A 27759-nucleotide genomic window follows, 5' to 3' on the forward strand; every position below is an offset into this window, starting at 1 on the left:
CAAGTCTTCCAGTACTTATCAGCTACTGTATGTCCTGCAGGAAGTGGTTTTCTTTCCAGGCTGGAGAGGTTTTCTATGGGGATTTGCTACTGCTCTGGACAGTTCCTGACATGGGTGACAGCAGAGAGCACTGTGTCAGACTGGAGAGAATACACCACTTCCTTTAGGACATACAGCAGCTGATAAGTACTGGAAGACTGAAGAATTGTTTTAATAGAAGTAAATAGAAGTGTCTGTGATTGCTAGGCAATGGCAACAGCAGTTAAGTTTTCTTTCATCAAAGTTTATTATTTGTGCGAACTACAAACACGATTATTAACTTTTTCGACAAAGTCCATAATTAGGTCTGTGGATCTGAAGATTTGGATTAGGGCACAGACTCGAACTTTGCGGTCCAGGTCCCCTGATCACTACAAGGGATGCTTCATATATTCCTATTTTACTGTCACTAGATTTCCTTGGCTTGAAACACTGCTCCTGACTATAAATTGATTTCCCGACTAAGCTACAGTATAGCAAGCCAACACTACTATATGCATTATTGGCTTGCTATCAACTGCTATAAGCTTTTCCAGACAGAATTTAAATGTTAAATACACTGTGCCATATATGGCAGATCCTGCTCTAAAATCTTCTCCTTTTGTCCAGAGAAAACCCATGGCACTAATCGCAGACAATGCTGGAGAGGTATATTGTTTTTACAGTAAGAACAGATAAACTACTTTAACCCTTTGAGGACCAGGCCCAAAATGACCCAGTTGACCGCGCAAATTTTGATCTTAGTGTTTTCGTTTTTCCCTCCTCCCCTTCTAAGAGCTCTAGCACTCTCAGTTTTCTATCTACAAGCCATGTAAGTGCTTGTTTTTTACAGGAATAGTTGTACTGTGTAATGGCGTCATTCATTTTACCATAACATGTATGATGGAATTCCAAATATATTATTTATGAAGATATAAATAGGTGAAATCGTAAAAAAAGAATGCAATATGGTAACGTTTGGGGGGTTCCTGTGTCTACGTAACACACTATATGGTAACAGCGACATGATACTATTATTCTATAGGTCAGCCCGAACACAACCATATGCAGGTTACACAGATTCTCTAATGTTATATATGTATTTTTTTTATGAAATCCTTTTTTTTGGCAATTAAATATTAATAAAATGGGCCTATTGTGACGCTTATAACGGTTTTATTTTTTCCACTACGGGGCTGTATGGGGCGTCATTTTTTCCACCATGATCTCTAGTTTTTATTAATACCATATTTGTGAAGACGTTTTGATCACTTTTTATAGATTTTTTTTAAATATATAATGTAACAAAATCAGTAATCCGCTCACTTTTTTCCCTCTTTTCGTCTACGCCGTTCACCGATCACAATGACGCTTGTTATATTTTAATAGATCGGACAATTACGCACACTACGGTATATTATATGTTTATCTATTTATTTATTTTTAGATGTTTTATTTATATAATAGGATTGGGGGGTTATTTCAACTTTTATTGGGGGAGGGGTTTTGGGGTAGTGTAATAGTGTTTTGAACTTTTTTTTTTTTTTACACATTTGAAGTCCCTTTGGGGGACTTTTACATACAGTACTTTGATTTTTACACTGATGATTGCTATGCCATAGGCATAGCATTGATCAGTGTTATCGGCGATCTGCTCATTGAGCCTGCCTGTGCAGGCTCAGTGTAGCAGATCGCCGATCGGACCGCACGGAGGCAGGTGAGAGACCTCCAGCGGTCCGTTTTACCGATCGGGACCCCCGCAGTCACACTGCGGGGGTCCCGATCGGTAAGTGACAGGGGACTCCCCCTGTCACTTACACTTAAACGCCGCTCCGCACACCCAGGACGTAAAGTTACGTCATGGGTCGTCTGGGGACAGACTTCCATGACGTAACCCTACGTCCAGGGTCGTCTAGGGGTTAAAATATAATTGTTTATGAAGGGCCTTCTATAATCTATATAACTGTCTGATACCAGAAGATTTCAAAATGTTTTCCTTCAAAGTTCCCCTTTAAGTGGCTTGGAAAATAGGTGTTTGTATTACTGATACTATTAGGAGAAAAGAAAGAGGTGTTGGAACCAACATGGACCACACCCTGTATAAATCTGATACAGTTTCATGGTCTCAGGTGGCAGAAGGCAAAAAGAAGATGAATGAATGGACTAAGCCTATTTAAATGAAGGTCCTTCCAAAGACAATGAAATGGAGAGTCATAAATGCTGGACAATGCTGGACAAGCCTTGCATTTAAGTGAAAACACTGGAGGCAAACAGCAGGACAGCTTTCCTGCTGTCGTAAAGCCATAAACCAGCCCCTGCGGCTACTTTAAAGTCTCCTTATCAGTGTCACATGTGGATGGGCATAACACGCCCAAAAGAGTCATCCAAAGGACAAGGACCTTACTTTACCCAAAGGACGCCACCTAGAGGAACATGTGTACCTCTGCATCATTGTCTTTAAAACATAAAGGAACTGTGATGATTGGCTGAGACAATATTTGGAGGTGTTCCAGGGATGGGCAATGTGTTGGCTATGAGTGTTTGTGTGACTGGTATATAAGGTTGCACACAGATGAATAGTTAGGCACTTCCTATCTCCCACCATCCCTTCCTACCACCCTCTCCCTTCCCTTATATTCCTATCCCTTAGTTAGTCTCCCCTTTGTAGATATTTATGTTTTCCTCTTGGTAATAAACCCCTTAAAGATCTAGTTGTCCTTGATCAATTAATACGGCACCCCAAAACCCAAGCAGATTCTACATTTGGCACCTGTCCTTGATCAATTAAGATGGCACCCCAAAACCCAAGCAGATCCTACAAGAGGTGACATACGTTATTAAACGTAAAAAAAAAAGCAAAAAAAAAAAGGACAAGATTTAATGATTTTTTTGTTACATTAAATATCAGAAAAAAATTATACAGTGTAATCAAAACATCCCATCTACACAATATGGTATCAATGAAAACTAGAGATCGTGGCGCAAAAAATAAAAACCCAAACAGTTCTGTATGTTAAAAAAAAGTGTTATGGTTCTTAAAAGGTGAGAGAGAGAAAAAAAAATGCAAAAATGAAAGTAGGTGTGGTCCTTAGGGCCGAAATCCACAGTGTCCTTAAGGGGTTAATAAACTGATTGTACTCCCTTGTATCTGTTTTGAATAAATAATGTAAAATCCACCTGAAAAGTTTAATTTCCACAAAATATACAATAAAGACAATAAAGGAAAACAATTTAAGTACGGGCCCTGCCTCCACCTGGAGAACAAAAAGGTTCAGTCTCTGGAGCCGACAAGACTTCTTGACTATGAGAACGGTGAATCTGTGGAACAGTCTACCCCAGGATCTGGTCACAGCAAAAACTGTGGAGGACTTCACTACAGGCTTAGACAAGTTCTTAGACCAAAATAGCATAAATGCATATGCATAGTAACTGTACTCACTCCTCCAGGCTGTGCTGTCCTGCTCTGTGGTGTTTCTGTCTATAAAATGGCTGACATGGAGGAGCATTTGACCATGCCCCGCCCCCTAGTGTCCACCACTGGGCCTGTATATTTCTATGGAAGACACAGGGGGCGGGGCATGATCACATGATCACATCCTCCATGTCAGCCATCTTATGGACAGAAACACCACAGAGCAGGGCAGCAAAGGAGAGGAGAGTCTAATTCTAGCTGTATGAGGTATACAGGGAGCTGCTTTCAGCATATACAGTGAGTACAGTTACTAATACTGTACACTGAACTATTTTACTATAAAGTGGCCAACCCCCAGGTCTTTTGTATGTAAACATATAGCCTGTTACTCTTTCAGTCTTTTAGCTCATGTGTGTAGCTGCAAAGCACTAATAAATCCCTTCTAATCTCCATAAGTTGAAGCTATGCTCACACTTCCTTTTTTTTTTCAATAGATTTTTCAATAGATTTTGCATGCAAAACAGCCATTTAGCAAATTTAAAGACTTCAAATACTGACCAAAATATCAGGTTTCTTTTTACCATACGTGGCAGAAATAAATACTAGTAATTAAATTATACAGCCAAAACAATTGAAGGAGAAGTCTGGCGAAAATTTTTATTAAAGTATTGTATTGCTCCCCAAAAGTTATACAAATCACCAATATACACTTATTATGGAAAATTCTTATAAAGTGCTTTTTTCCCTGCACTTACTACTGCATCAAGGCTTCACTTCCTGGATAACATGGTGATATCACTTCCTGGATAACATGGTGATGTCACTTCCTGGATAACATGGTGATGTCACTTCCTGGATAAAATGTTGACGACATGACCCGACTCCCAGAGCTGTGCGGACTGTGGCTGCTGGAGAGGATAATGGCAGAGGGATGCTCAGTGTCAGCTCTGTCTCCCCCTGGTCTCCCTGCTGCAGCTCTCCCAGTTCAATAGAACTCAATAATAACAAGAATAAAATACAATACAATCAAATAAAAATTGAGCTATACATTTTCGAAGACAGCACATACCATAGAGGCAACCAATGGGGCCCAATCATGGTTGGACATATCTGCTATGCTGTTTTGGCAAAAAACTGTTTATATGCTTTTAAACATGGTCATCAGGAATTGACCAAAACAATCATGAAAAGGGAATGAAGAAAAAGCAATTCATATCAATCCTATACAGGGGACTTACGTTATTCTTTCAATTAAGTCAGTAGAGTGACAGACTTTTATGTAAGTTGTTGTAGAAGAAATTTTAAAGTGAATCATTCAGCGTGAATCATAGATTATTGTGAAAGGGACATCTGTAATGTTTTCATGCCGCCTAAATTACGGGCAGCATAAAACTAGTGGCAGGCTCCCTTTAAAGAAGGGAAGTTAAAAGAAGGGGATTTAAAGGAGAAGTCCAGCAGATTATAAAATCTGGCAGCCAGCAGGGGGGAAATTAATTACAAGTACTAACCTCTCCCTGTGCCCGTGGTGAGCGACGGGACTGGCTGCAGGACCCCCGTCGGACAGCATCTTCCCCCAGGTTGTGATAACATCACGACTCAAGGGAAAAGGCCTGTCCCGGCTGATGCACTGGCCACTCAGCCAATCAGTGACTAATGTGGCTCTCCGCCCGAGTCACTGACTTGCTGGGCCGCCAGTCCATCAGCTGAATCTTGACATGTCAGTTCTGGAGATCCTGGAGCCCGGCAGGGGTCCTCCTGCTCATCGTTGGCAAGGGGAAAGGTAAGTTAGTACTTGTAATCAATTTCCCATCTACCCCTGCCGACTGCCGGATTTTATAATCCACCGGACTTCTCCTTTAAGAAAAACAGCCATTTTTTGTAGACTTTGAGACATATGTACAATACTTTTTGTCTAAATCATTAAAAATGTGCTTTAAGCTATTAAAAAGGACTTAATTTAGGTTATCTATTTGCCTACTTCTCCTTTCTGATTTGTGCATATAGCACTGGTAATCATTCCTAGGTTTGCTATTCAACTAAATTAAACTGTGACAAAGAATGACATGACTGGTATGGTTGCAGCTGTGATTTCCAGTAAGAAAGTAGTAATCATCCATGTTCTCATTTCAACTTTATTGGTTTTATTTAATTAAAGGAATCCTTCATTCCGGGTCTGTCTTTTCTCTTCTTTGTGATGTAGAACTGCCTATACCGGAAAATATTGTAGCAATGTTGACTGCACACAAAGACAGACAATCATTTAGAGTGCTTACCTTAGTGACTTAAATGGTTATTACAATTATGAACACAAAGATCGATTCTGTGCCTGCAAACAAATATGAAAACAAGTAATGTACCAAGTTATTTCTAATAATAGGAACCCACATGACACTCCTTCCTTCATTATATTTCTATATGTAAGCTGTCAGTTTTTATTTTACAGCTCCAGCGGCCAGTTTATTACCCCATTGTGCTGCTCATGCTTTTGCATTTTATATGGGTATGCACTGCTGCTGGCCAATCAGCATTCATCTTCACTGGACCAGTCTGTGCAGAGCAGAGTGGCAAATGACATCACTTCTAGCATTTGGTCTTAGTGACAGAGCCTCTTAGTTTTCCACTAATTGAGACACCTACTGGTTGAATTTCATATAGAAAACAAGCAAAGTAAAAGCAAAGAAGTGAATTGCAAAGATGGTGTACATTACCTCCCTTGGTGATTTAACTTTATTTATTGATAATGTCAGTGCCAATTTAACCTTCTACCATAATTAATTAAAACACTGTCCAGTGTGGTAATTTATGTGAAAAGTCGAGATTACCTTGAATGTTATTAACTTCTTCACATCAGCAATACATATGTATGCATTCCTGTTTGTGAGGGTCTGTAGCCGAGAATAATGACAGACAGCTACGATGCCGCAACTGCCTGTCATTAACCTTTTAAACACCACGATCTATAGCAATCGCAGCGCTTAAGGAAGTCAGTGACAGGTTAAGCACTTGTCTGATCAGGACACCCACAGCCATTCTCACTTGTACTGATGGGCGGGGGTAAGACACTTACTGTACCTCCATTCTGTCGGATGGGGGTTCTGTAGATCCCAGGCAGACTCTATGTACAGATTGTTGATAGTACTGATCTATGCTATGGCATAACATAGATCCGAATATGCAAAATAATGATTGCATGTATAACTGTAAAATAAAAGAGTAAATAAAATGTGTAATACATTTTCTTTATAAAACCTTTATAACTCCCCCAATAAGTGTAAAATACCTCCTTGCCCATTATAAAAATATGTCAAAAAAATAAACATATATCAAAGCATGTGAAATTGTCTGATCTATTAAAATATAGCATTATTGTTCCTGCACGGTGAACGCCGTAGATAGAAAAAAAACACACCAGGATTGCTGTTTGTTTTTTTTTTATTTATATATCAGAAAAAAATTATAAAAACAATCCAAATTTTTCTTTTACACCAATATGATACTAATAAAAACTAGAGATCACAGCGCAAAAAATTGTACCCCAACCAGCCCTGTAGGGAAAAACTAAAAGCGCTATGGCTCTTAGAAGGTGAAGGAACATTGCATTAATTTGCCTCGGATATACGTGCACCAATGATCTCGATCATGAAGGGGTTAAAGAAGCTGAGAAGCTGTTATATTAGCATATCTACATTTTCTAACATTGTTTTCTATGCATTGTGATGGTAAATTACCCAATGAAGTTACAATTTGCAGTATACCTTGTTAATGAATCTCTAGCGTAGGCCTCTGCCAGTTTTTTTTTTTTTTTTTTTTGGCTTTTATATTCATTGGGAAATAGCCAAACTCAGCAGCTATCTCAATCTGCTATCTGCTTAATATTAGAAAGACAACATCAAGGTTAATTTGCTTCATATAATACAGCCCAGAGAGCACTTTAAACACTATTAAGCATTTGAGACATAAGTATATATTGTAAGGCTATGGGGACATCTGTGTTGGAAGCTCAGTGAGCTATGAAAATAACACATATTACCATTTATCTATATTATACAGAATATTTGTGTGTGTGTGTGTGTGTGTGTGTATGTGACACAAAATTGACAGTTCATTTATTTTATCAAGTTTATGAACCTAACAGTTCACTTTATTAAGAACTTATGTGGTGTGTAAGAGTGTTAAACTACAGGATGCTGGAAAGTGGCTCAAAAAAAAGGTTGAAAAGGACCTTGCCCACATCCATACCTGACCAACTCCAGTGGGGGGGGGGGAAGAAGTTGCCCACAGCAGTAAAGTATTTGTGTAAATACAAGAAGATTACATACTGTGGCTTCATCTTTATTTTATCCAAAAACACATAACAGGGAGTAGAGGAACGTACAGTGTCAGACTGGCCCACCAGAGGACCGGAGGATCCTCCAGTGGGCCCCCAACTTTAGAACCTGCCCTAACACTGACTGGCATGTTGTTTCTCACTGATTCTTCATTAGGGGGCCCCAGGATCATTTTCTCTGGTGGGCCCCAGATACCCCAGTCTGACACGGGGAACATACACCCCCTGTGGGTTTTTTTGTGATATCAAGCGCTTTCCCAAGGCATATGCCAGTGCCACTGTGGACCAGTTGGAGACAGACAGGTGGTTTACCCTGGTGGTGGTCCTGGCCTCCTCCTTCTTGCTGTGCAGATGCATTGTTCTATAATTATGACTACACGAACAGAGGGGACAGTCAGGCCAATCAAACTCAGTACCAGTTTTCCAGGCTGCCCAACTTGTCATAGTTACCTGTGCTTGTCACTACACACACATAATTCTTCACTTTGGATCATGTAATGTAGTGTACTCTTGGCTTGTTTTCCTGGTCCTCATTTTCTGGTTCTGGCATTCTTTCCTGGTTCTGCCAATGGCTTCTGACTTTGACCCTGACCTTATTTCCTGGCTTTGACCTTGGTTTTGGCTATTCACTACAATTTTATGAGTTTGGTTCTTATTTTGCTTATGATGTGCTTGTTTGCTTCTGACCTAGCTAGCCAACTATTCCCTTCTCTGTGCATTAAGTTAGGAAGGGACCATCGCCTAGTTGGAGGCCATTGCCAATGGCACATAAGTAGGTAGGGACAGGGGTATGGGTGTGATTAGGGCTGCACATCACTAATCCTGACATTACAAGACTTAAATAAGCTTAGTGGGAGCTACAGTGCAGAAGAGGGACATCAGTAAAGGTGTTATTAGCCCTTAAAGGTTAACTATAGTTTAGCAAGTGAGGTAGCATTTACAACACTGTTGTTATTTGTTATTTTTTGCTATTATAGTACTAAAATACTTTAACATTTGAAAAATATAAGTGAATTACAATTCTATATGACTTTCTTAGACCAGTATATTTGGAGGAAAAAAAATTCTCTGGAGTACGCTTTTAGGGCTTTGTAATCATCTTTTTCAAGATAGCCCGGGGAGAAAGCAAGAGGGTGAAGGAAGAGCTGTTCTTAAAGAAAGTAGATTCTGCTCCTTGCTCAGAACTTATGTGTAATGTATGTCACTATGTTCATGCACAAAGCGTACCAGAAATATTTGGACAGCAAAACAGTTCTATTACTTTAGCCTCTGTACACCTTCACAATGGATCTGAAAAAAAGCACCAATATATGATTCAAGTAATAACATTCTGCTTTAATGCAAGAGGCTCTGGAAAAAGTGTAGGAATTACAGCCATTTTTAGTTCTTCTATTTTCACAGGCTGAAAAGTAATTACACAACTGACTGATCGCCAGTTTCAAGGTCCAGTGCAGGCTTTTATCTTATTATTTCATGACAGATAAAGGAGATAAAAGGTCTTGAGTTGATTCCAAGTGTTGAATTAATATTTGGTTTAAAGAAACTCTCAATACGTGGTCCAGTGCAAGTGAAGGAGACCATCATTAGATTGATAAAAAAAAAGAGATAGCAGATACTTTATTAGTGGCCAAATTAACAATTCAGTACATTATTTTAAAAAAAGTAAAGCACTGGTAAATTCAGAAACTCCAAAAGGCCGGGAAGGGCATGAGAGACAACTAAAGATTATTATTTCCCAAGTACAAAAAAATCATGTCACGAACACTCAAGAAGACAGGCATATCACTGTAAGAGTAGAAAGACACCTGGGGGAGATTTATGAAACATGGTGTAAAGTGAATTTGGCTCAGTTGCCCCTAGCAACCAGATTCCACTTTTCATTTTCCAAAGAGTCCGTGAGGAATCAAAGATGGAATCTGATTGGTTGCTAGGGGCAACTGAGCCAGATTCACTTTACACCATGTTTCATAAATCTCCCCCCTGGCGTCCAATTTGTTTTCCTTGAATGAGTCTGATTCTTGATGTTCTCATAAAGTCTGCCTCAGATAGAAAAATGCACCACACCATCAAGATCACCACGCTGATGCCAACTTGGTAATGTAAAAAAAAAAATTATGTACCTGATAGTACTATTACTTTAATAAATTAATAATTAATTTATGATTAAATAATAATTATAATGACAAGAGATAGCAGAAACTTTATTAGTGGCGGAATGAACAATTTAGTACATTATTAAAAATAAGTAAAGCACTGGTAAATTTAGAAATTCCAAAAGGCTGCAAAGGGCACAAGAGACAACTAAAGATAATGAATGAAATTTTTTTTCTAAAGTACAGAAAAAACATCCAAGTCAAGAACACTCAAGAAGACAGGCATATCACTGTAACGGGTAAAGGAGTAGGCGAGTATTTAGCGAGGAATTGAAGAGGAAAGTTTTCTGCTTGAAATTCCTCGCCTATTCAGCTCTGGCAGAGTGGAATACAAGTGGAATTCAGGGAGAATTTAAGCCCCTATTTACAGAGGTCTTATACCTCCATGCAGTCTGATCTTCGATGTTCTCAGAGTCTGCCTCGGGTAGAAAAATGGACCACACCATCAAGATCACAACGCCAGCGCCAACTGAGTAATGTAAAAAATATATAATATTATATTATTATAATATTATATTATATATATATATATATATATATAAATATATAATTAATGTATGATTAAATAATAATTATAATAATTCAAGATGGAATGAGATGAAGGATAAGCTGGCTAAGTACTAGCCGATTCTTCTCACAGACCCCATTTTGGAAAAATATTTGACACCAAGTCCACTGAAGACAGCAAAAAACTTAAAAGATCTGCTTGTCCATAGCTATTATAGCCCCCCCCCCCCCCCCCCCAAACCAGGTGAGATATTTGGTTCTAAAGGTCCTAAATGGGATTGCTCCCCTTGTGGGTGATGTGTAGCTTACCCCAACATTGTAAAAGCCAAAGACTTTGTTGATTCTACAGGTGAGAAAACCTTTTAGAACACACAATCTTGTGCAACACAAGAGGAGTGGTATACTATGCCTCTGTCCATGTCCTATGAAATACGCCGGATTTACAAGAAGGGAGCTCAAGGTAAGAGTCCATGTACAGGTACGAGACATACTAGGGGCTGGAAAAGAGGACAATGTTGAGATGTTGAAACTGGTGACAAGGTACTTTAAAGCGTAACTGTCATTTCAGGGCCATTTTTCTGAAAACATTAAATATCAACAGTACAAGCGATTTTAAGAAACTCTGTAATAGGTTTTATGTACTAAAAGAGTTTCCTTCTGGACTGAAAAGGCAATCTCCCAGCCTCCCCCTCACATCAAATGAAGCAGGATTTCTGTCTCCATTATGTGGCTATGGAGAGGGGAGGGGCTGTTAGGAGTGACTGAACACTGAGGATTTCTGCAAAGCACAACACCCTGCAATCTTCTCTCAGTAAGTTCATAGATAAGCACTGACCTTTCTGACACCTGAATTTAGCGTTTTAGCTGCCCAGAGAGTCTACAAACAGCTGACCTTCATGTCACCTCTTCCTGCTCCCTCATCTCCCTCAGCCCCTCCCCTCTTCATAGGCTTACAATGGAGAGAGCAGAGCCCGTCTTCACTGGCTTCTCTGTAATGAAGACGTGTTTGTCTGATAATGCACAGATAAGAAGTCAGGGGGGGGGAGGCTGGTAAATTGCTTCTTGAGTACAGAAGGAGGCTTTTTTGGCTGATAAAACCTATTACAGAGTTTCTTAAAATCGCTTATATTACTGATTTCGGCAAAAGAAGGATGCATGTGCAGGTCAATAAAACAATAACATATAGATGAAAACTGTGCTCATGCATGCTCACCTGGAGGGGTCGTACATTGTTAGGCACGACTCTAATGTACGCATGTAGTTATATATAGTAGTATATATGTAGTTATAGTTTTATTTGAAAACCAGCCAGGTGTCTCCAACTTCCCAGAGAAATGGCTCACAGCTTCTGAAGTCAAGTCACACTTTATTGGTATGCTACGTGTTTCGAGGGTGAGAATCCCCTCTTCATCAGGCATGCTTTCAGCAGGTTTCAGCAGGTTTTTTAATATGTGTTTTTATGTCCCTATTTTTCTTGTTCTGATTTGCTTTAGTACTTACATACTGCATGCGGTCTGTGAATATGATGGACAGAGAGTATGGGTGGGTGTTGCTAGACTCCTGGAGAAAGATAAAAAAAAGATCCAGGTGAGAAACAAAATTTCACAAGTGGTGATGAAAGAAGAATCTGTGTATATACGTTCCTACTGCACATACTGCTGTGAGAGCGGTCCTGCACACATCAGCTTGTCCAGGGCTGAGGACAATGAGGGGCAGCTGCCTTTCATTAACCCCTTAAACGCAGCGATCTATTGAGATCACTGCGTTTAAGGTACCCAGTGACAGAAGAAGCTCCTGACACTGAGTGATTGCGACCCCCCGCAGCCATGCTGATAACACTGATAACATTTATAGCTATGCTGATAACACTGATCTATGCTATGGCATAGCATAAATCAGAACATGCAATCTAATGATTGTATGTTTTACTGTAAAATAAAAGTGCATAGATCAAATTGATTGCGATGCACGAGGAGGCAATATCACAAAAAGAATCAGCTAATGTGAAAGTAAATGGATCTGGAAACTGAATACACTGCATCCCCATGGACTAAATTAAATAATTAGTTTTGTTCCATTTCTCTGAGCATTTAACCTTTCAGCAGGTTTTTTAGTATGTGTTTTTATGTCACGATTTTTCTTGTTCTGTTTTGCTTTAGTACTTACATACTGCATGCGGTCTGTGAATATGATGGACAGAGAGTATGGGTGGGTGTTCCTAGACTCCTGGAGGGGATATAAGAAGAAAAAAGATAAAAAAAGATCCAGGTGAGAAACAAAATTTCACAAGTGGTGATGAAAGAAGGAAGAGATAGAGGATTAACTCCTTTACGTCAGTAATCTGTGTATATACGTTCCTACTGCACATACTGCTGTGAGAGCGGTCCCGCACACATCAGCTTCTCCAGGGCTGAGGATAATGAGGGGCAGTTGCAATCCCGCAGCTGCCTTTTATTAACCCCTTAAACGCAGTGATCTATAGCGATCACTGCGTTTAACCCCTTAGTGATCGCCATGCTGCCTTTTCACGGCGGTCACTAATGGGCTTTATTCCGATGCGTACGCCTTTTAACGGCGTACGCATCAGAATGAATTGTCGCCCGGCGGCGGCTGCAGGACGGGGGATCAGCGGTCAGTGTGACAGCTGACCCCCTCCTGTAACTGTCCGGAGCTGAGGATTCTCCGCTCCGGGCAGTTTAACCCGTTAAATGCCGCTGTCAAAGCATGACAGCGGCATCTAACGGGTTCCGGTCGGCGCCGCGGGTATACTGATCAGAAGTCCTGCGGCGAAGTTCTGTCCCCCGACGGTCTCCATGGTGATCCCGGGGTCCTAATGAAGGCCCCCGTGCTCACCATGGATATACCTCTGCTCAGCCATACAGAGGTATGGCCGAGCAGATGCCTGTCTGAAAGTGTACACAATATACTGCATTACATTGGTAATGCAGTGTATTGTATCAGTGATCAATGATTACTGATCAGTGATCAATGATCACTGATCAGTAGTACACTAGTGTACAGTAATGTACACTAGTGTAAAAGTGAAAAAAAGTGCACCAAACACACACAATATCCCCCCAGCCCCCCCAATAATAAAAATGCATTACATTCCCCATACACTATAAAACGTTACATAAAAGTGATCAAAAACACAAATCCTAACCATATTTGGTATCACCACGTCCATAACGACCCAATCTATAAAACTATATCAATAATTATACCGCACAACACACGCTGTAAAAAAAAAACAGTACCAGAATAGCTGTATTTTATCAATCCACTTTAGAAAATACGTCATAAAAGAGATCAAAAAGTCATATACATATAAAACTTGGTATCAATAGAAACTACAGATCTTCTCGCAAAACATAAGCCCAAAACCAGCTCTGTCGCGCAAAAGATAAGAACGCTTTGGATCTTGCAATCTGGCAACAGTTTTTGTGGGTTTCGGCTAGGAAGATAATTTGTATTGCGCCAAAGCGGTAATAGTTAAAAAAAACTACACAAATGTGGTATCGCCGTAACCGTAGTGACCCAGAGAACACATGTATTATGTTATTAGTGACCGCCGATACAGATTTTTACGGCGATCACTAATGGGCTCTATTCTGCTGCCATCAGCTCTTTATGGCGATGGCGCAGAATAGTGCAGCAGCGCCGCTAATGCCCGCAGCCCCCTCCTCTCAGCTACCGGAGGTCGCTGAGGGGTTGGGGCAGAGTGTGGGCTCAGTCCCGGCAAGTCCCCTCACCGGCGATTGCCGTTATTAACAGTATAACGGCGGCCACCGGTAACAGACATTGCCAGCGCAGCTGAACGCTTTCATCTCTTCTCACCGTGAATCCACAGTGAGAGGAGATGAGAACATGTCCCCCCCTGTCCCCAGAATTAACCCTAGTGACCTGGTCATTGACCCTCCCCTCCCAGGGCGGCCATCTGAATCAAGATGGCCGCCATCATCACTGTGAACAGACTCTGTTCACAGTGATGGATTCCTAAAAATGATCAAAGCTTCATTCTCTCCACCACTGGAGGTGGCGAAGAGCATGGGGCAATGATCAGTGACCACCCGGTGTGGTCCCAGTACAAGTGATCAGCGGTATATACTATATACCACTGATCGCTTGTTCCAAATGGTGCCGGCACTTTTTTACGCCTGTCACCAAAGTCAAGTGCCCTGGATGACCCGTAACCACCCTGGATTACTTGTAACCACCCCAGATTACCTGTAACCACCCTAGATTACCTGTAACCACCCCAGATTGCCCGTCACCACCCCAGATTGCCTGTAACCACCCTAGATTGCCTGTAGTCTCCCCAGATTGCCCATCACCACCCCAGATTGCCCGTCACCACCCCAGATTGCCTGTAACCACCCTAGATTGCCTGCAATCTCCCCAGATTGCCTGTCACCACCCCAGATTGCCTGTCACTACCCCAGATTGCCTGTCACTACCCCAGATTGCCTGTAATCTTCCCAGATTGCCCGTAATCTCCCCAGATTGCCTGTAACCACCCCAGATAGCCCATAACAATTCCAGACAGCCCGTAACCACCACAGATTGCCCGTAACCACCCCAGATTGCCACAGACTGCCTGTAACTACCCCAAATTGCCTGTAACCACCCCAGATTGCTCGCAAACACCCCAGATTGCTCGCAACCACCCCAGATTTCCCGTCACCACCCCAGATTTCCCATCACCACCCCAGATAGCCATTAAACACCCCAAGATTGCCCATAACCAACCCATATAGCCATTAAACACCCCAAGATTGCCCATAACCACCCCATATAGCCAGTAAACACCCCAAGATTGCCCATAACCACCCAATACAGCCAGTAAACACCCCAAGATTGCCCGTAACCACCCCAGATTGCCCGTAACCACCCCAGATTGACCGTAACCACCCCAGATTGGTACAGACTGCTCGTAACCATCCCAGATTGCCCATAACCCCACCAGATTGCCTGTTGCCACCTCAGATAGCCAGTAAACACCCCGAGATTGTCCATTACCACCCCAGATAACCAGTAAACACCCACATATTGCCTGTAACTAAAATGACACTCCTTCTCTTCTGAGCCCTGCTGTGTGCCCATACAGTGGTTTATGCCCACATATGGGGTACCATTGTACTCAGGAGAACCTCTGTTACAAATTTTGCGGTGCTTTTTCTCCCCTGTTCCTAGTGAAATTGGGAAATTTCAAAATAAACAAACATGTTAATGGAAAAATTAAATTTTTTTCATTTTTACTGTCTAGTTTTGAATACTTTCCTCCAAAACCTGTGGGGTCAAAATGCTCACCACACCCCAAGATGAATTCCTTGAAGGGTGTACTTTCCAAAATGGGGTGACTTCTGGGAGGGTTCTATTCTGCTGACACTACAGGGGCACTGCAAACGCACCTGGCGCTCAGAAACTTCTTCAGAAAAATCATGCACTGAAAATGCTAATTGGCACCCCCTTCCTTCTGAGGCCTGCTGTGTGCCCACACAGTGGTTTATACCCATGTATGGGGTACCATTCTACTCAGGAGAACCTGCGTTACATATATTGGGGTGAGTTTTCTCTTCTGTTCCTCATCAAAATGAGAAATTTCAAACTAAAAAAACATGTTATTGGAAAAATTAAATTTTTTCATTTTTACTGTCTTCTTTTGAATACTTTCCTCTAATACCTGTGGGGTCAAAATGGTCACCAAACCCCAAGATGTAACTGATGAAACTTCTTCAGCAAAATCTGAACTGGAAATGCTAATTGGCGCTCCTTCCCTTCTGAGCCCCGCTGTGTGCCCATACAGTGGTTTATGCCCACCAATGGGGTACCGTTGTACTCAGGAGAACCTGCGTTACAAAGTCTGGGGTGCATTTTCTCTCATGTTTATTATGAAAATAAGATACTTTAATCTTAACAAACATATTATTGGAAAATTTCTATTTTCCATTTTTTTCCGGCCTAATTGTGAATACTTTCCTCCAGCCCCTGTAGGGTTAAAATGCTCATTATACCCCTAGATTAATTCTTTAAGGTGTCTAGTTTCCAAAATGGGGTCACTTATGGGGGTTTCCAGTATACAAGCCTCCTAAATCAACTTAAAAAAAGAACTGGTCCCTAAAAAAAATCAGTTTTGGAAATTTCATGAAAATTTGATAATTTGCTGATACATTTCTAAGCCCTAAACCCTAAAAAAGTGAAATATGTTTACGAAATGAAGCCAGAATAAAGAAGACATATTGATAATGTGACTTACTAACTAATTTTTGTCATGTGACTTTCTTTTTTTAGAAGCAAAGAATTTCAAAGTTCAAAATTTTCTAATTTTTCATTATATTTTGATGTTTTTCACAAAAAACACACAAGACAGTGACCAAATTTTGCCACTAACATAAAGTACCATATGTTACGAAAAAGCAATCTCATAATCGCTAGCATACGTTAAAGCATCACTGAGCTATAAGCGCATAAAGTGAGACAGGTCAGATTTTGAAAAATGAGCCTGGTCATTAAGGCCCAAATAGGCTTGGTCCCTAAGGGGTTAAGGTACCCAGTGACAGAAGAAGCTCTTGTCACTGAGTGATTGCGACCCCCGCAGCCATGCTGATAACACTGATCTATGCTTTGCTATGGCATAGCATAGATCAGAACATGCAATCTAATGATTGTATGTTTTACTGTAAAATAAAAGTGTAAAAAAAATTTGTATATCGTAGTGTGCGGAACTGTCTGATCTATTAAAATATAACATTATTGTTCCCGCACAGTGATTGGTTTAAATGGGATGGAAGATGCACTTGACACTTTATTAATGTTTTATTAATGTTTTTTGGAGCAGAGGTAGTTGCACCATTCTAAAATTGTATTTTTATTTTTTTAATATGGGTGTGTTCACATTCTGCGTTTTTTGCACTTTGTGATATGTTTTTTTTCACTTTGTGCACTTTTACTTCCTGCATAATAGTTTATTTATATATGGATTACAATAGATTTTTCACATCTAGCCCCTCATTCTCTTTCTTTAGTTCTACCAAATTTTGTTGTAAACTTATTCCATCCAGTGTAGTATGCTTTTTATTAAAAGGAGAAGTCCAGCAAAAATTTTTATTAAAGCATTGTATTGCCCCCCAAAAGTTAAACAAATCACCAATATACACCTATTATGGGAAAGGCACGCAGCCCTGTTCACACGTACGGTGCCATTCTATTCCCGGGCAGCCACCGGGGGTGAAGCACTGGAAGCAGGCCAGCCCGCCCCCAGTGGGAGGAATCCGACACCCCTCTATGATGCGGCAGCATTAGAATCAATTAACATTATAGAGGGAAGGAGGTTTCGTTTCACTGGGGCAGGCTGGCCTGCCTCCAGTGCTTCAACGCCTGGGGTGCTGGGAATAGAATGGCTGTGTATCTGGGAGCCAGGCTACGGTTCAAAAAAAGGACCAAGGCCGGCACTGTTCTATCCATGTGCAAAACTTAAGCAAATGTACTGATGGTACATTCGCTTTAATAAAACAGGCTAAACAGTTAGTCCAATAAGGCTGAGAGTCTGCATTTCAACCACACATTGATTGCCTTGTTTAAAATCCATTATAAGGCTATGTTCACACTGCGTACGAATCCGTACGCAGTTCTTACGCCACCGTACATGTACAGTTATGCTCCCCTAGCTTGTTTCGAAGCGATCTGAGGCAGGTCATTTACTTGGAAATCTTTGCCCAGCCCAATAAAACACACAGAACCTTTTGGATCGAAAAATCAAGTTCAATTTGGCTGAAATAAGTACTTCGTACGGGACCGCATGGAAATCCACGGCCGTGAGTTCGAACATTTCCGTCCTCAAACAATGTTCTTGTTCATTTTTCTCAGCGGCGTATACAATGCGATCGTAAGTTCATACGTAGTGTGAACTGTGCGACCATATATCGTTTACTTTCAAGTGGACGCATCAACCTCAAAACTAAGTGCGCATATTCGCGGTTCGCACTACGAGCGGAAATATACGTAGTGTGAACATAGCCTAATGGTGTACGGAGGCTAAATTATAAAAATTGTGTAACTGTCAACTAAAAGTTATTATTATTTACAAAACTTCTTATTTTTTAACAATAAAATAAAAATGCATTCTAGAAAGGTTCAAATGCCACCCCGTGAATTCCATGTAATTTCTAAATTCATGTAGTCAGTCTGTCTATGATTCAAACTAATGAGACATTTTAGACTGTAAAAGAACCAAATCTAAAAAAAAATGTACACGTACATGACTGACTTATACGTATGCATACATTCAGAATGATATGGTTGAGAATGGGCATAAATGTAATCAGAAGCTAGCCTTAGATATACTTAGGTTTTATTAAATTATTTAGTTTGGACAGTATTTTTGGGCAGTTTTTTAAAAGTGCTCTTTGACACCTGTAAAAAGAAAAAAACAAGCCGTTTTTGCTTTTCTGTCTCATTGGTAAATGTACAACTGCTAAGAACTAAAGCTTGTGACCTAACATTTTCACACCTTCTATTCAGATGACAGCATCATTGTAAAGGTGTCATATTAGCGAGAGAATTTGCAGACGAAATCGAAAGACCCACTGAACAGAAGCCAAAAAGTGACAGCACCTTTATAGTGTTGCCGTGTTTTGCATAGATATTCTATTTAATGTGGGAGAAAAATTACTGTATTAGATCAGCGGCTTTTCCTACACCCAGGGCACATATTCAATTTGGTGAAATAATAATTATTTTAAAAAATATATCTAGCTATAATTTTCTATTGTATTGCATTGATCCGACCTGATGAGCAAATCAGTGCCGGCAGTGGTGACTGACTTCAGCCAGTGATGGGCTGTGGGGGCTTGTAATGTAATGAGGCTGGCCGCTGTGTATCACAGCACTGTTCACAGCTAGGGTTGAGTGGAGCTGTCAAAATCCACGGGCCACTGGATACAGCCAGAGGCCATGTTCACATGGCGTAAGAGACCGGTCATTCCGTGACCCAGCCGCGTCACGGAGCGGCCGGTCACTGCAAGGATCATCCCGGCCGATACTGCAGTAGCGGCCGGATGATCTTTCCTGCCACAGAGTTCTGATGCAGGCACATCAGTGCACGCCTACATCAAAACTCCCCATAGCACACTATGAAGCAAGCGGCCAGAGCCGCTTGCTTCATAATGTGCACTGACAGGGTTTCCTATGGCCGCTATTCACTGAATAGCAGCCGCAGAAAACTGACATGTCAGTTGTTTGTGGAGCCACTAGTGGTCCCGGCCGGAGCGTATACTATGTGTATACGCTCCGGCCGGGATCCCATAGACACCCGGCCAACGTATTTTTTCGTATTTATACGGCTGTTGTTGCGAATTGCAACAAAGGCCATATAAATATGAAAAAATACGTTGTTTGAACATAGCCATAGGCTGTATCCATGTTTTTCTTGCATCAATCTTCTGCAGCCACTAGTTTTCTTTAGGCTGCTCATCAAGCAGCTGCCCCTGCCTGACTTCTGTCCAGCCCAACAACAAGCAGCTGCTACAGACAGTGTTGCTTGTTTTACAGACGGAGCAATCCCTGTGATGAGCTGATCACTCTGTCTGTAGAACTGAACACTGTAGACAGTTCTGCAATACAAGTTTAGTGGCTTGTCGGCACAGCTGAACTTGCATTGCCCCTAAAGGCTTAAACCTAAGGTCAGATTCCATGCTTTTCTATTGAACTTGTATTGTGGTTGGCGTCATATATCTTGGTACTCAGAATTACATTGTTGTGATGGCTGTAATATCACACTAGTGTGTATATTGAGTGTGCATTGTGATGTATTTATAAGTGCATTTTCTAGCTGCTTATTTTATTGCATTCGGCTTAAAGAGAACCAATCAGCATGATTGTGTTGATATGGTTCCCAGCTGCACAGTATAGATCCACTGTGCAGCTCCCCAAGGCTAACAACCGTGTCTGCTGCGGTTGTTTACATGGGGGTGCATATTACCTTCAAAACGAATAGGAGGGGGCTCTATTTTTCTACACCTTCCTGCCTGTCACAGTGAGCAGAATGACAGACAGGAAAGAGCAGTGTGTGTCTCTATACAAGTGTCTGGAGCCCTATGCAGGGAGGCCCAGTTGGGAGGGCCCCTTGGATTCTAATTTGAGCCCAGGCCCCTGACAACTTTACTGCCAGTACTGCTTTGATGGCGGTCCTGGGTATGGGATATTTCAATGTAGGGTCTGAATATTATTTGTTATTTGTATCGGCTCTATATTAATTTAGGGTGTGGACTGTTTTATGCAACCACCAGAAAAGACACAGCAAAAAACACCAAGTATGTACAGCAGACCATAAACTTCCATTGACTTCCAACTAACATCTGGCTGCTGGCGTTTTTGCAAAAAAATACTTATAAAGCTTTGCCTATTTTCTCCTTCCCGCACCTTGTAGGTCATTGTAATAAACTGTACATGACACAGAGAGAGAATTTTTTTATCTTTAGCCCTTTAGTGACCAAGACATTTGTCTTCCTGCTCACCCCAGCAGGGTTTTCCCCCAAGAGCTAAAAAAATAAAATGCTCCCAAACCTAGCTGGCCTTACTCATCAAGTCCCCCTGAGAATTTTGAGCCATCTTCCGTCTTTCTAGCTACTTCCGTTCCATAGTTACAAGTTTTTTAAAAAGCCTAACTATATCCAACATGGCGCTGGCCAGAAAACTACATCTCCCATCATGCAATTCTCATGCCTGATTGGTCCATGATGTAGCAGAGCTGATATCCGCAAGATATAGCAGAGTTGAGGTGAGGCAGTGGGGTAGCAGAGTTGCGTCAGTGGGGTAGCAGAGTTGAGGCAGCGGGGTAGCAGAGTTAAGTCAGCGGAGTAGCAGAGTTGTGTCAGCAGGGTAGCAGAGTTGAGGTAGCAGAGGTGAGTTGAGGGGGGTCGCAGGTGAGTGGGGGGCGCACTGTGCACACAGCGCCGTGCGGGTGAGCAGGGGGAAGAGCGGGCAGCACTGCCCGGGAAGGGGGGGTTGCCGGCCGCAGGTGATTGGGGGGCGTCAGTGCCGCAGGTGATTGGGGGGCGCACTGTGCACTGACGGGGGGTGAGCAGGGGGAAGGGCGGGACACTCTGTGCACTGGCCGGGGGTGAGCAGGGTGACGGCCGCGGGTGCGGGTGAGTGTGAGCCGAACGGGGGGGGGGGGGGGATCCGTCGGGTCAGTGCCACAGGTGATTGCGGGGTGCACTGTGCACTGGCCGGGGAGGGGGGGTTTGGGTGCCGCGGGTGGCGGCTGCGGGTGATCTGGGGCTGAGAGCGGGGAACAGTGATCTGAGTGACGGGGCTGCTGGTGACGGGGCTGGCTGCTGTGAGAGAGGGAGACAGAGACAGCTGCACTGATCACTGTCTCTAGCTCTCTAACAGCAACCACCCCAGTCAGTGTGCTGCAGCTGCCACAGGTGAGAGCATGGGATCCCGGGGGGGGTTACGGGGGTACTGGTGACGGGGAGGGGGACAGTGCTCTATGGCTGCCACGGGTGAGAGCGGGGAGGGTGTCGCGGGTGACAGCGGGTCGGTGCCGCTGGTGAGTTTGGGGGGGGGGGTGATTGCCGCGGGTGAGGGGAGGCGGAGGGCTGCCGCGGGGGGGGGGGGGAGATTCACAGCTAGTGGGGAACAGTGCTCTGGGGCGGGGGGGGCACACGGTGCGGGTGACGGGGGTGGCTGCTGTTAGAGAGGGAGACAGTGACAGCTGCACTGATCACTGTCTCCCTCTCTAACAGCAGCCACCGCCGTCCTCAGTCACTTCAGATTGTCCGGGTTATAAGCGATTACCCAGCCCACTGAAGAGATGGAGGACACGTGATGCCGTCTCAGAGGGTGCGGGCCAGGAGCAGGGAATGTGTCGGGTTGGACTGAGGTTTGATGATTCTATGCATTCGGTGGGGGTGATTGCACCTAGATAACAGCAAAACTGTGCAGAATCCATGATACATTGATATTAGAAAGATTGAAAGCTATGGGTGGGCAACGTATTAATGCAAAAATAATTTTGGGGGGAATACCGCATTAACTTTTACACCTTTCACTGTGCAGTAAAACCAACATGTTACCTTTATTCTGTTGGTCAGTACAATTACTAATTTTACAATTAACAATTTTTTTTTTTTTTACTACTAAAAATTGAGGGCTTATATACAGGGGCATAGCTAGGATTCATGGGGCCCCATAGCAAAAACTGTATGGAGCCCCATGAATCCTGTACGCCCACCATTTATGGCCAATTCCCAAACACACACAATAACGCACATATATGCACACAGAGGCACCATTAACATATATACAGATACACCACTGACATACACACATATATACGCTGTAATGTGATTACACTAGTGCAGATGTATACACCATGAATAGACTGTACACAGGGAAATCATCTCAGTGTAATAAGAAATACTCAACCAGACATAATATCAGCTGCATTTTCTTTAATGGTGGGTTCTTTTATTAGAGCCCAGCATTAATAGAAGCTGCTGCAGAACATCTTTGGGAGCAAACCTGTCAATCACTTGAGACACTGCTGACATACACAAACACACACATATACACCAGTGCTACACACATTACTTACAAATACACCAGTGTTACAGATACTACTGACATATACACCCCTGTCACAGGCACTACTGACATATATACCAGTCACAGATACTACTGACATATACACACACAAAAATACATAGCTACAGTAGATACACTCACTAACCTATACATGTATAGCCACAGATACATGCATACACACTCACTGATACACATACATACACAGACTCAGCACTTACAGCTCCCAGGCTTCCCCCTCCTCCTCCTGTAGTCGGCTGATCTTCACACAGAAGTATTGAGGACCTTTGGGTCATGTGATAAGGTCCTTCGTCCTCTCTTTCTGTGCAGTGCAGGACCTGGCAGGTCTTGCTCCTCTTTTCCTCTTCTGATGTGTAGCCCGCTCACCCTGAACTACAGTCAGTGGGCTGAAGAGTACAATGCCGGATCCCTCTTCCTCTCCGGGCCCCTGGGGATGCGGTAGGCGGCTGTCTGTGGCATATCTACCATGAAGGCAGAGCAGGCTTTCTGGGGCCCCTTTCCTGCAAGGGCCCCATAGCAGTCGCCTTCCCTGCCTTCATGGTAGCTGCGCCACTGCTTATTTATTATTTGCTCAAGAATTTGTTTACTAGTGCACTTTTCAGGTGCTGTGCAAAAATCTTCAGTCCTTGCATTTTCATTAGGAGCATGGGCCTTGATAAATATTGCATAATTCTTGTGCTTATTTGGCAAAAAAAAAGGCTAACAAACGATGCCAGGGTCTTACTGGACTGCTGCTGCTCCCGGTTCTCTCCCCCTGGCTCTCAACCCCGGCTCAGCCCCCTCCAGCTCTGCCCCCGGCTCTCAACCCCCCCAGCTCTTCAGCCCCCGGATCTCAACCCCTGGCTCCAAAGCCCCTGGCTCTCAACCCAACCGGCTCACTCACCAATGTCCGAGGTGTAGGAGAAAACCCGGAGCGTGTGGCAGGACTGCGTTGTGATGGTCCACGAGGTGATTAGGTGAGTAGAGGGGGGTCGCGGCCTTACTTTCAGGGGATGCCTTAGTTTAGAGTGGGGGTGCCTTATTTTGGGGGGGTCTTACTTTAGGCTAGATGGTAGGATAGTGGGGGTGTCTTATTTTAGGAGGATGTCCTATTTTCGGGGAAACACGGTAGTGGTACATTTGCTTTTAAAATGTTGTCTATAGAGCTATGTAATGGCTCATTTTTAGCACAGTGGCCTGCTGTTCTTATCAGCACCATGTTTTGACCCCTTTTTATTCCATTTTTTCTGGCATGTGATATGAGTAAAAATCAGTAATTCTGGCATTGGGTATTTTTCTTTATGCTTTTTACAGCATGGGATCAATAATTAATTATATCAGTTCAGACATTTATTTATATATTATACATATATTATGTGATATTATATATTTCTTTAAAATATTTTTATTTTTTAAAAAGCTTTTTTTTTCGCTTACTTTTTTAAATGTTTTTATTTTCCCATAGGGATTATTTATGCTGGTCCACTTCCTACTGTCCTCTAAACCCATAGAAAATTCTTGTTAGTGACTGGTTGAGCAGGCATTTCCTATGTGTCAAAAGCGGTATAATTGGCCCAAGTGTCTGCTTCCTTCTTGAGTCTTTTTCTTTATTACTTGTTCTGACAATTCTCATCAGCCAGTGACTGATTGGAACTAAACCACAAAACAACCCTCGATCCAACAATAAATACAAAAAAAAAATAAAAAAATTCTGTACTAAAATCACCAATACTTTATTTCATAATCCCCAAATATCCCATAAAATCAAAAAATACACAAAAGACATTTAAAAACAAGGTATAGGGAACCATAACATGCAAAAAGTCCCCGTGCAAAAAGTCCCCTACACCTCACCCCCAAACCCGTTTCACACAGTCTCTCTCAAGGAGTGGTGACTCCTCTGTATGTTTATGGTCTGAACATGGTTTAATTATTGGCAATTTAGCTATTTGGTTTACATTATTAACCCTTTGAGGACCAGGCCCAAAATGACCCAGTGGACCGCGCAAATTTTGATCTTAGGGGGACATGTATCAAGCAGTGTACCTTGTGCTCCTTAGTATTTTTTGGCGTAAGTGTGATGTGCACAGCCCTTCGTTAGATTTACTAAACAGTGTAGCTCGGTGTATGTGTGAATATGACAGCTTACTCCAGTTTTTTGCCTTCTTGACATTTGTGGGCGTGGTTATCCGTAAGAATATTCTCAGCCGGGATTTATCATGTGAGAATTTTGAAATTTTCGCATTTTCGTTCGCATCTGTACTCCAGTCCCAGGGTAGCGGAACTTTTTTAACCAGGGTCAATTCATGAATACCTGCAGTAAAATGCACAGTGCCAGGGAAGCTATAGCAGGTGATTTATGAACCAACATGTGAATGTTCATAAATACCTTACTAGGCTGCAAACATATAAGCCAGTGCACAGTGCTAAAAATATTCGCAAAAAAAGGTGCAAATGATAAATGTCCCCCTTAGTGTTTTCGTTTTTCCCTCCTCCCCTTCTAAGAGCTCCAGCACTTTCAGTTTTCTATCTACAGGGCCATGTAAGGGCTTATTTGTTACAGGAATAGTTGTACTTTGTAATGGCGTCATTCATTTTACCATAACATGTATTATGGAATTCCAAATATAATATTTATGAAGATATAAATTGGTGAAATCGTAAAAAAGAATGCAATATGGTAACGTTTGGGGGGTTCCTGTGTCTACGTAATGCACTATATGGTAACAGCGACATGACACTATTATTCTATAGGTCAGTCTGAACACAACCATATGCAGGTTACACAGATTCTCTAATGTTGTATATTTTTTTTAAATGAAATCCTTTTTTTTGGCAATTAATTATAAATAAAATGGCCCTATTGTGACACTTATAACGGTTTTATTTTTTCACCTACAGGGCTGTGTGGGGTGTCATTTTTTCCGCCATGATCTCTAGTTTTTATTAATACCATATTTGTGAAGATCGGACGTTTTGATCACTTTTTATAAAAAAATTTTTTATATATAATGTAACATAAAATCGGTAATCCGCGCACTTTTGTCCCTCTTTTCGTGTATGCCCTTTACCGTTCGCAATGACGCTTGTTATATTTTAATAGATTGGACAATTACGCACGCTACGGTATACTATATATTTATTTGTTTATTTATTTTTATATGTTTTATTTATATAATGGGAAAGGGGGGTGATTTCAACTTTTATTGGGGGAGGGGTTTTGGGGTAGTGTGTTAGTGTTTTTAACTTCTTTTTTTTTTACACATTTGAAGTCCCTTTGGAGACTTTTACATACACTAGTTTGATTTCTACACTGATGATTGCTATGCCATAGGCATAGCATTGATCAGTGTTATCGGCGATCTGCTCATTGAGCCTGCCTGTGCAGGCTTAGTGCAGCAGATTGTCGATCGGACCGCACGGAGGCAGGTGAGAGACCTCCGGCGGTCCGTTTTACCGATCGGGACGCCCGCAGTCACACTGCGGGGGTCCCGATCGGTAAGTCACTTACACTTAAACGCCTGTCACTTACACTTAAACGCCACGGTCACCGCCGCGGCGTTTAAGGAGTTAATGACACGCGGCAGCGCGATCGCTGCAGCATGTCATTACCGGTGAGGTCCCGGCTGCTGATTGCAGCCGGCCCCCACCTGCTATGAGGCGCGCTCCGCTCCAGAGCATGCTTCATAGCGGGAGAAACACCCAGGGCGTACAGTTACGCCCTAGGTCGTCTGGGGACAGACTTCCATGGCGTAACTATACGCCCTGGGTCGTCTAAGGGTTAAAACTGCTTAGTACTTTGTTTATTTATTACTTTTGCACATAGCACTTTATTGTTAGAACATTGGAGTCTCTTATTAATGTTTTTATTACACCTATCATCCCAATACATCTCTGTATTATGTTATGGTTCTCTATACCTTGTTTTTAACCCCTTCACGTCAGCAATCTGTATATATATATGTTCCTATTGCACATGCCCCGTGCAGTAGGAATGTACATATACGTTCCTGACTGACAGGGGCTTTGTGATGAGAGTGGGATAGCTGCAGGGACAGCGATCCTGCTCTCATCTGAGTACAGCCCCGGGGGTAATGAGGATCAGCTGCGATCCCGCAGCCGACCCTCATTAACCCCTTAGTGACCGCCGATACGGCGGTCACTAATGGGCCGGTGCTGCCGCTGTATTTCATCTCCCCCCGCTGTAAATCCACGGTGGGGGGAGATGAAATAAGTAAAATCAGACCCCAGACCAGCCCCCCTAGTGCCCCAGTCACTAACCCCCCCTCCCGCGGCGGCCATCGGATCCAAGATGGCCGCCGCTATCACTGTGAACAGACTAATGCCTGTTCACAGTGATCAAAAAAGAAAAATGAATGAAAACCCCATGCTCTCCGCCACCGGAGGTAGCGGAGAGCATGGGGCAGTCATCGGGACCCCCCCTGTGGGGTCCCGGTACAAGCGATCAGCGGTATATACTATATACCGCTGATCGCTTGTGCCATGTGCTCCAGGCACTTTTTATCCCCTGTCACCATGAATGATTGGTGACAGGGGATAAAAAAGTGATGTCCCCCCACCCCCCAAGTCGCCCCCCTGTCACCCCTGTCCCCCAGTCACCCCCACCCCTTAATACATTACCTGCTCCTGGAGCTCCTTCCTCTTCGGTGTCCTGGCTGGTTATGAAGTGCGCATGCGCTCCACAACCAGCCAACTGTGAAAATTTAAAGTGACGGAGACCAGTTTGGTTTCTG

This window comes from Dendropsophus ebraccatus, chromosome 9, assembly GCF_027789765.1.
Source record: "Dendropsophus ebraccatus isolate aDenEbr1 chromosome 9, aDenEbr1.pat, whole genome shotgun sequence".
In the NCBI taxonomy this organism is placed as follows: Eukaryota; Metazoa; Chordata; class Amphibia; order Anura; family Hylidae; genus Dendropsophus; species Dendropsophus ebraccatus.